This window comes from Pseudophryne corroboree, chromosome 6 (genome assembly GCF_028390025.1).
Source record: "Pseudophryne corroboree isolate aPseCor3 chromosome 6, aPseCor3.hap2, whole genome shotgun sequence".
NCBI lineage: Eukaryota > Metazoa > Chordata > Amphibia > Anura > Myobatrachidae > Pseudophryne > Pseudophryne corroboree.
In genome coordinates, this window is record NC_086449.1 from 116,568,942 (window position 1) to 116,579,191 (window position 10,250).

Below are 10,250 nucleotides of genomic sequence, written 5' to 3' on the forward strand. Positions count from 1 at the left end.
CATAGCGCCATCCTGTATGTAGTTCCCGGCACATACCACACCTGTGAGGTGAAGCCGGGACACTCAACATGGCGGCGGGGAAAGGACGCTCCGGTTCCAGAGGCGAAATGTTCTCCGACAGCAGCGGGTTGTCATAGCAACACCGTCACCGTGACCTAGGCAACCCCGTGAGCCTGACTGCTGAGGGGCGAGAGGAGCCTGAGACCCGGGGGAGAACCTGAGCCTGAGACTAGGGGGAGAGCCGGAGCTTGAGGCCGGGGGGGGAGAGACGGAGCTTGACACGGGGGAGGGGGGGGGGGTTGAGCCGGAGCCTGAGACGCACGTCTGATGGCCTCCCCACACCCCGCCCACCCAATGACGCTGCCTTGGACAAAACGCTGCTGGTATTGGCTGGGCGGCTTTAATTACCACCTCCTTCAGAGAGTCTGCGTTCCTGTCCCAGTCCCCTGAAGCTGGGATGGCGTACCACTGCCGCCGGGTAATACTGCACATACACTACATGGACGGCGGCGCCCCCCCTATGCCGAGTCTCCACAGCGCCCAGGGCATATGCCCCACTCACTCTGCACTAGTTACGCCTCTGGCCGCCACCCCATAACAGAACCAGAAGAAGAAGTGTGGTGAGTACAGTGCCGGCGGGTCACCGGCGGGAATGGCTGCATAAGGGTGGGAGCGCAGCTCTGACAGGCTGTGCTCCAGAAGGCTCAGTGGCACACTGTGTACAGCGCTGTGAGGGGCATCCTGGGCTAGCGCAATCACCAGTGGCGGAACTAGCAAGCGGTGGGCCCAGGTGCGACAAAATGCTTTGCCCCCCCCCCCCATCCCATCTAAGTCCACCCCCTCACCCCTTGAGAGGATCTGGTGAGGGGGACCTGCTCAGGACCAGAGAAATGGATACCTAGCAACAGTGCCGTAACTAGACATTTTAGCACTGTGTGCAAGAAACGGCATCGGATGTATTTTGAAACTTAACAGCTCCAGTTTAACAGACTTATAGCCATAATATCCAGGTGCAATAGTACTTGATGCTAGAATGTTTGCGTTCACATCCGGGATCTGGGGACACCCCTTGATATCCTGTCCGTTTGGGGCAGGCTTTCTATGGGATGCACCTCGGTCCCGCATTTGCCATGTAAGTTGTATGTAAGGTGCAATTAGTGCAATATGGTCATGAGTGCAATATTAGATGCTGCTAGAATATAGAGCACTATTTTCATTATAATACGTAAACATATTTATGTGTATTCTGATGGCACATTAGTTATACTAAGTCACAATTTCATTTATACAGCACGGACCGTGTCCACCGCGCCACGATGCCCTGTGAGTCCCTTTATCCCCGTGACAACCGTCGGGCTGGACGGTATACACACGGATGGTTACCATGGGAACCAGAGCGTCTGATGACGCGATGCCGGATCACGTGACCGGAGCTGATGCACCACGCTTTCACGTTTACAAGCAGGGAAGGAAATGTATGCCTGTCCCCGGAAACGCTGCTGCACCTCCCGCTGGCGGGACCTCCTCACCTCCTTCATGTATAAAGGTACTCACTCTGTGTTACCACTTCACTTTTGTTGTGTTCACCTTGACAAAGGGGTGGTTGCACCCCGAAACGTTGGATTGTCTTTGTACCACTATGGAATAAACACTTTTGCTTGGAAATTCCATGAGTCATTTCCCTGAGTGCCGCTGCATGCTAGGAGACGCTACGTATATATATATATATATATATATATATTAGAGATGAGCGGGTTCGGTTCCTCGGAATCCGAACCCCCCCGAACTTCAGCCTTTTTACACGGGTCCGAGGCAGACTCGGATCTTCCCGCCTTGCTCGGTTAACCCGAGCGCGCCCGAACGTCATCATCCCGCTGTCGGTTTCTCGCGAGGCTCGGATTCTATAACGAGACTCGGATTCTATATAAGGAGCCGCGCGTCGCCGCCATTTTCACACGTGCATTGAGATTGATAGGGAGAGGACGTGGCTGGCGTCCTCTCCGTTAGAATAGATAGAGACACTTGAGTTGATTTACTACTAACTTAGTAATTTTGGGGAGCATTAGGAGTACTCAGAGTGCAGAGTTTTGCTGATAGTTACTAGTGACCACCACCAGTTTTATTTATTATTTAATATAATCCGTTCTCTGCCTGAAAATAAACGATACACAGTCACATACCATATCTGTGCTCAGCCTCAGTGTGCTGCATGATAATATCATCTATGTATATCTGACTGTGCTGAGTGCTCACTGCTCACACAGCTGAATTGTGGGGGAGACGGGTGCAGTTATAGCAGGAGTACAGTGCACACTTTTGCTGCCAGTGTGACTGACCAGTGACCACCAGTATATTGTCTGCCTGAAAAAGTTAAACACTCCTGTGGCGTTTTTTTTATTTATTCTATAAACGCATTCTGCTGACAGTGTCCAGCAGGTCCGTCATTCATTATATTATATAAATATTTACCTGCAGTAGTGTTATATTTTTTTTGTTCATCTCTATCATCTTTATCATCTCTATATTAGCAGACGCAGTACGGTAGTCCACGGCTGTGGCTACCTCTGTGTCGTCAGTGCTCGTCCATAATTGTATACCTACCTGTGGTGGGGTTTTTTTTTCTATCTTCTTCATACTAGTAGTTTAGGAGTCTGCTGACAGTGTCCAGCAGGTCCGTCATTATATTATATATACCTGCAGTAGTGATATATATATATTTTTTATATCTTTATCATCTCTATACTAGCAGACGCAGTACGGTAGTCCACGGCTGTAGCTACCTCTGTGTCGTCAGTGCTCGTCCATAATTGTATACCTACCTGTGGTGGGTTTTTTTTTTCTATCTTCTTCATACTAGTAGTTTAGGAGTATGCTGACAGTGTCCAGCAGGTCCGTCATTATATTATATATACCTGCAGTAGTGATATATATATATATTTTTTATATCATTATCATCTCTATACTAGCAGACGCAGTACGGTAGTCCACGGCTGTAGCTACCTCTGTGTCGTCAGTGCTCGTCCAAAATTGTATACCTATCTGTGGTGGGGTTTTTTTTTCTATCTTCTTCATACTAGTAGTAGGAGTCTGCTGACAGTGTCCAGCAGGTCCGTCATTATATTATATATACCTGCAGTAGTGATATATATATATTTTTTTTATATCATTATCATCTCTATACTAGCAGACGCAGTACGGTAGTCCACGGCTGTAGCTACCTCTGTGTCGTCAGTTACTCGTCATCCATAAGTATACTAGTATCCATCCATCTCCATTGTTTACCTGAGGTGCCTTTTAGTTGTGCCTATTAAAATATGGAGAACAAAAATGTTGAGGTTCCAAAAATAGGGAAAGATCAAGATCCACTTCCACCTCGTGCTGAAGCTGCTGCCACTAGTCATGGCCGAGACGATGAAATTCCATCAACGTCGTCTGCCAAGGCCGATGCCCAATGTCATAGTACAGAGCATGTAAAATCCAAAACACAAAATATCAGTAAAAAAAGGACTCAAAAATCTAAAATAAAATCGTCGGAGGAGAAGCGTAAACTTGCCAATATGCCATTTACCACACGGAGTGGCAAGGAACGGCTGAGGCCCTGGCCTATGTTCATGGCTAGTGGTTCAGCTTCACATGAGGATGGAAGCACTCAGCCTCTCGCTAGAAAAATTAAAAGACTTAAGCTGGCAAAAGCACAGCAAAGAACTGTGCGTTCTTCAAAATCACAAATCCACAAGGAGAGTCCAATTGTGTCGGTTGCGATGCCTGACCTTCCCAACACTGGACGTGAAGAGCATGCGCCTTCCACCATTTGCACGCCCCCTGCAAGTGCTGGAAGGAGCACCCGCAGTCCAGTTCCTGATAGTCAGATTGAAGATGTCAGTGTTGAAGTACACCAGGATGAGGAGGATATGGGTGTTGCTGGCGCTGGGGAGGAAATTGACAAGGAGGATTCTGATGGTGAGGTGGTTTGTTTAAGTCAGGCACCCGGGGAGACACCTGTTGTCCGTGGGAGGAATATGGCCATTGACATGCCTGGTGAAAATACCAAAAAAATCAGCTCTTCGGTGTGGAAGTATTTCAACAGAAATGCGGACAACAGGTGTCAAGCCGTGTGTTGCCTTTGTCAAGCTGTAATAAGTAGGGGTAAGGACGTTAACCACCTCGGAACATCCTCCCTTATACGTCACCTGCAGCGCATTCATCATAAGTCAGTGACAAGTTCAAAAACTTTGGGCGACAGCGGAAGCAGTCCACTGACCAGTAAATCCCTTCCTCTTGTAACCAAGCTCACGCAAACCACCCCACCAACTCCCTCAGTGTCAATTTCCTCCTTCCCCAGGAATGCCAATAGTCCTGAAGGCCATGTCACTGGCAATTCTGATGAGTCCTCTCCTGCCTGGGATTCCTCTGATGCATCCTTGCGTGTAACGCCTACTGCTGCTGGCGCTGCTGTTGTTGCTGCTGGGAGTCGATGGTCATCCCAGAGGGGAAGTCGTAAGACCACTTTTACTACTTCCACCAAGCAATTGACTGTCCAACAGTCCTTGGCGAGGAAGATGAAATATCACAGCAGTCATCCTGCTGCAAAGCGGATAACTGAGGCCTTGGCATCCAGGGCGGTGAGAAACATGGTTCCGGTATCCATCATTACTGCAGAGCCAACTATAGACTTGTTTGAGGTACTGTGTCCCCGGTACCAAATACCATCTAGGTTCCATTTCTCTAGGCAGGCGATACCGAAAATGTACACAGACCTCAGAAAAAGACTCGCCAGTGTCCTAAAAAATGCAGTTGTACCCAATGTCCACTTAACCACGGACATGTGGACAAGTGGAGCAGGGAAGACTCAGGACTATATGACTGTGACAGCCCACTGGGTAGATGTATTGACTCCCGCCGTAAGAACAGCAGCGGCGGCACCAGTAGCAGCATCTCGCAAACGCCAACTCTTTCCTAGGCAGGCTACGCTTTGTATCACAGCTTTTCAGAATACGCACACAGCTGAAAACCTCTTACGGCAACTGAGGAAGATCATCGCAGAATGGCTTACCCCAATTGGATTCTCCTGTGGATTTGTGGCATCGGACAACGCCAGCAATACTGTGTGTGCATTAAATCTGGGCAAATTCCAGCACGTCCCATGTTTTGCACATACCTTGAATTTGGTGGTGCAGAATTATTTAAAAAACGTCAGGGGCGTGCAAGAGATGCTGTCGGTGGCCAGAAGAATTGCGGGACACTTTCGGCGTACAGGCACCACGTACAGAAGACTGGAGCAACACCAAAAACGCCTGAACCTGCCCTGCCATCATCTGAAGCAAGAAGTGGTAACGAGGTGGAATTCAACCCTCTATATGCTTCAGAGGTTGGAGGAGCAGCAAAAGGCCATTCAAGCCTATACAACTGACCACGATATAGGAGGTGGAATGCACCTGTCTCAAGCGCAGTGGAGAATGATTTCAACGTTGTGCAAGGTTCTGCAACCTTTTGAACTTGCCACACGTGAAGTCAGTTCAGACACTGCCAGCCTGAGTCAGGTCATTCCCCTCATCAGGCTTTTGCAGAAGAAGCTGGAGACATTGAAGGAGGAGCTAACACAGAGCGATTCCGCTAGGCATGTGGGACTTGTGGATGGAGCCCTTAATTCGCTTAACAAGGATTCACGGGTGGTCAATCTGTTGAAATCAGAGCACTACATTTTGGCCACCGTGCTCGATCCTAGATTTAAAACCTACGTTGTATCTCTCTTTCCGGCAGACACAAGTCTGCAGGGGTTCAAAGAACTGCTGGTGAGAAAATTGTCAAGTCAAGCGGAACGCGACCTGTCAACATCTCCTCCTTCACATTCTCCCGCAACTGGGGGTGCGAGGAAAAGGCTCAGAATTCCGAGCCCACCCGCTGGCGGTGATGCAGGGCAGTCTGGAGCGACTGCTGATGCTGAAATCTTGTCCGGACTGAAGGACCTGCCAACGATTACGGACACGTCGTCTACTGTCACTGCATATGATCCTCTCACCATTGAAAGAATGGTGGAGGATTATATGAGTGACCGCATCCAAGTAGGCACGTCAGACAGTCCGTACGTATACTGGCAGGAAAAAGAGGCAATTTGGAGGCCCTTGCACAAACTGGCTTTATTCTACCTAAGTTGCCCTCCCACAAGTGTGTACTCCGAAAGAGTGTTTAGTGCCGCCGCTCACCTTGTCAGCAATCGGCGTACGAGGTTACTTCCAGAAAATGTGGAGAAGATGATGTTCATTAAAATGAATTATAATCAATTCCTCCGTGGAGACATTCACCAGCAGCAATTGCCTCCACAAAGTACACAGGGAGCTGTGATGGTGGATTCCAGTGGGGACGAATTGATAATCTGTGAGGAGGGGGATGTACACGGTGATTAATCTGAGGATGATGATGAGGTGGACATCTTGCCTCTGTAGAGCCAGTTTGTGCAAGGAGAGATTAATTGCTTCTTTTTTGGTGGGGGTCCAAACCAACCCGTCATTTCAGTCACAGTCGTGTGGCAGACCCTGTCACTGAAATGATGGGTTGGTTAAAGTGTGCATGTCCTGTTTATACAACATAAGGGTGGGTGGGAGGGCCCAAGGACAATTCCATCTTGCACCTCTTTTTTCTTTCATTTTTCTTTGCGTCATGTGCTGTTTGGGGAGTGTTTTTTGGAAGGGCCATCCTGCGTGACACTGCAGTGCCACTCCTAGATGGGCCAGGTGTTTGTGTCGGCCATTAGGGTCGCTTATCTTAGTCACACAGCTACCTCATTGCGCCTCTTTTTTTTTCTTCTTTGCGTCATGTGCTGTTTGGGGAGTATTTTTTGGAAGGGCCATCCTGCGTGACACTGCAGTGCCACTCCTAGATGGGCCAGGTGTTTGTGTCGGCCACTAGGGTCACTTATCTTAGTCACACAGCTACCTCATTGCGCCTCTTTTTTTTCTTCTTTGCGTCATGTGCTGTTTGGGGAGTATTTTTTGGAAGGGCCATCCGGCCTGACACTGCAGTGCCACTCCTAGATGGGCCAGGTGTTTGTGTCGGCCACTAGGGTCGCTTAGCTTACTCACACAGCTACCTCATTGCGCCTCTTTTTTTCTTTGCGTCATGTGCTGTTTGGGGGGTGTTTTTTGGAAGGGCCATCCTGCGTGACACTGCAGTGCCACTCCTAGATGGGCCAGGTGTTTGTGTCGGCCACTTGGGTCGCTGAGCTTAGTCATCCAGCGACCTCGGTGCAAATTTTAGGACTAAAAATAATATTGTGAGGTGTTCAGAATAGACTGAAAATGAGTGGAAATTATGGTTATTGAGGTTAATAATACTTTGGGATCAAAATGACCCCCAAATTCTATGATTTAAGCTGTTTTTTAGGGTTTTTGTAAAAAAACACCCGAATCCAAAACACACCCGAATCTGACAAAAAAAATTCGGTGAGGTTTTGCCAAAACGCGTTCGAACCCAAAACACGGCCACGGAACCGAACCGAACCCAAAACCAAAACACAAAACCCGAAAAATTTCCGGTGCACATCTCTAATATATATATATATACATACATATATATCATTGGAAATCCGCACTCACATCAATACATAAACAAACACGTGTTATGGGTCTTAATGATAATCTGGGGCTCATTAACTTTATTTAACTTCTAAATAAATTTTTGTCATGAGGTGCTGTACTCAGGGGGCAGATATGACAGAATCAGGGTGTAGCAGTTGTTTAATATAGTATTGCCGGTGTATGGTAAGCAATTAATGTGCATTTTAATTGAAATTTAGATTTATGTATGTATTTGTTTTTTAGTGTAATGTGTGCCGTTTCACTAATATGTTTTTAGCAGCCTGGTATCGTACATGTGTAACACTGAATGCTTTTAGATATGGATCTGCTGGATACAGCAGTGAGCACTTTACATGCACCTTTCACGCTGGAGTTGCCGGCAGACACAGTGTTGTCTCACTGTAATCTTTGTTTACATCTCCGTTACCAGGTTGCGTTGCCATGGACGCGCCCCCTGGCGCCGGTGCGTCACTTCCGCGGAGACGCTAGTGACGTCAGTCTGGAGGCCGGGACGGCGCGGCCAGCGGCATATGCACGTGGGGATGTTCTTATTGGGGGTAAGTGGTATTTATTTGCACAGATTGTCATTTTGCACTAATCCTGACGAAGGGGGAGACCCCGAAACGTTGATATGCACTTTACATAAAGTTTGTTGCCGTTTTGAAGACTCTGAGTGCCGCCTCGTCATTGTATGCTGGTTTCCATATGGACTTAGTCCACGGAGGAGGGCACCTGAGCAAGACAGTCCCATAGCAGGGACAGATCCAAGTGCCGGAGTTCAATTTGTTGTATATATTTATATATATACATATATATCATTGGAAATCCGCACTCACATCAAAACATAAACAAACACGTGTTTGGGTGCACCCAGTGGAACTGACTAAGTCAGCCACAAATACAGAACCGGAATTCCACAAAGGTGGAAGGGGCACTCACAATCTCAAAAAAATCATACAAAAATTCACATTTCATAAAATGTCATAGTTTTAATTGTTGGATCTTCTGTTACACCAACTCGCCCTTAATCGACGTTTCGACCCTAATCCCAGGTCTTTTTCAAGATAGGCAGATTCGGTGCAGATTCAAAGAATTCACAGACATTAATGTTACAACATCAGTAGAGATCTAGAAAAGACATAGAACACAAAAAGACACACTCAGTGCCTCCCAGGCCCCATTGTTGCAAAACAAACACTTAATTACAACTATACACCCAACCATCCATTACACCTTAAGCCCAGTGAGTATACACAGACATTCTGTCGTGGCCACCCATAAGGAATCAATATACAAATGCTTACATGAACATAAATCTCTCTGGGAGAAGTCCAAACAGCGCCTGTCCAATCAAAAAGTAGGCAGCCCGTGGACATCTATAATCAATGTATATAAAGTGTCAGCTATATAGGAAGAGGACATCACTAAATGAAATCCCAAAAAAGGCTCGAAAGACCACATACTGTGATAGCCGTGCCATCTCATCAGTCAACCTGTTACTCCTTTAATTAATACTATGGACTCTCTCTAAAAACAGAAGAGAGGATAACATTAGCCAATCACTAAATAAATACACATAACATATAAAAAAAGATATTTATGTCAATCACTCCAACCACTCACTATATCAACATGGCCACATCCGACCAAATTTGCATATAAGTCCAAGCTTGCCATCTAATGGGTCTTCAAATAAGTCATAAAGAGCACTAAAATATAGAACACTGTATATTAGCCTTTAAGTACCAAAAAAACAGCGATAAACAATAAACACCACCACTATAGTAAATACTCACACAGCTGAAGTCAAACTGTCCTCCTGCACATGGCTACACAAACACTGTATAGGCGCCAGGGGTTTTAAACCCGGCCACCCGGAAGTGAAAACAACATCACTTCCGTTCAATCGATCTCTCAAAGACTCACATTTAAACCACCAAATATCCACCGGGCCACCTCTTGGACACTATCGCTAACCATTATGACTTAAATCCCTCCAGTATAGCCAACCTTTTTACCGGGTCCAACAGTGTCACGGTCCGAGATGCACTTCGCGTTCCACGGACCGGAAATACCACCCTCAATGCGTTCCGGGACGCGTAATACATACCGCCTCCCGGAAGTAGATCATGCGATCCACCGAAACAAGGTGAGACGCATCGCTTCCTACTCAATCATCACTCAACTAGAGCGGAGGATGCCCACATGGGTTTTACCGGCCAACATCTACACCTTGATGCCAACAAGACAACCCAGTACCGGGATAACAAAATAGAATGTAGATCAATACTGGGACATTCAAGACATACTCACTGGGCTTTAAAAAATATGCTGTACAAATAAAGAGTATTGCATTCCCAAAAGGGAGTGCATACTAAATAACCATGCATTGTTTTTATACTTCATTATAATTTTTTATTGTTTTATTTTTTATTATATTATTATTAGTTTTATAAATTTTTATATAAAATATAAATGTGTATGAAGAAATTTTTTGACATTAATAAAAGATAATGCAACAATAGGACCTGAGGACTTATTGTGGGGTGTACCTCCCGCCTGTACCGCCCTCTGGATCCAAGCCTAAGGATTTAACAGCTCAAATCGGTATTATATATACAATAATCAATATTCCATTTATTACATGTAACAGTAAAGTGTCATACAGATAATCCA

The 10,250-nt window shown here is 46.4% G+C and overlaps 1 long non-coding RNA gene across 1 annotated transcript; it reads left to right on the forward strand.

The window, feature by feature from the left end:
* The first annotated feature begins 358 nt into the window (after window positions 1-358).
* LOC134934933 (uncharacterized) lies at window positions 359-1,665 on the forward strand. Its single transcript, XR_010179848.1, has 2 exons — window positions 359-620; window positions 1,292-1,665. It is a non-coding gene; the product is annotated as an uncharacterized LOC134934933 (long non-coding RNA).
* The last annotated feature ends 8,585 nt before the right edge of the window (window positions 1,666-10,250 follow it).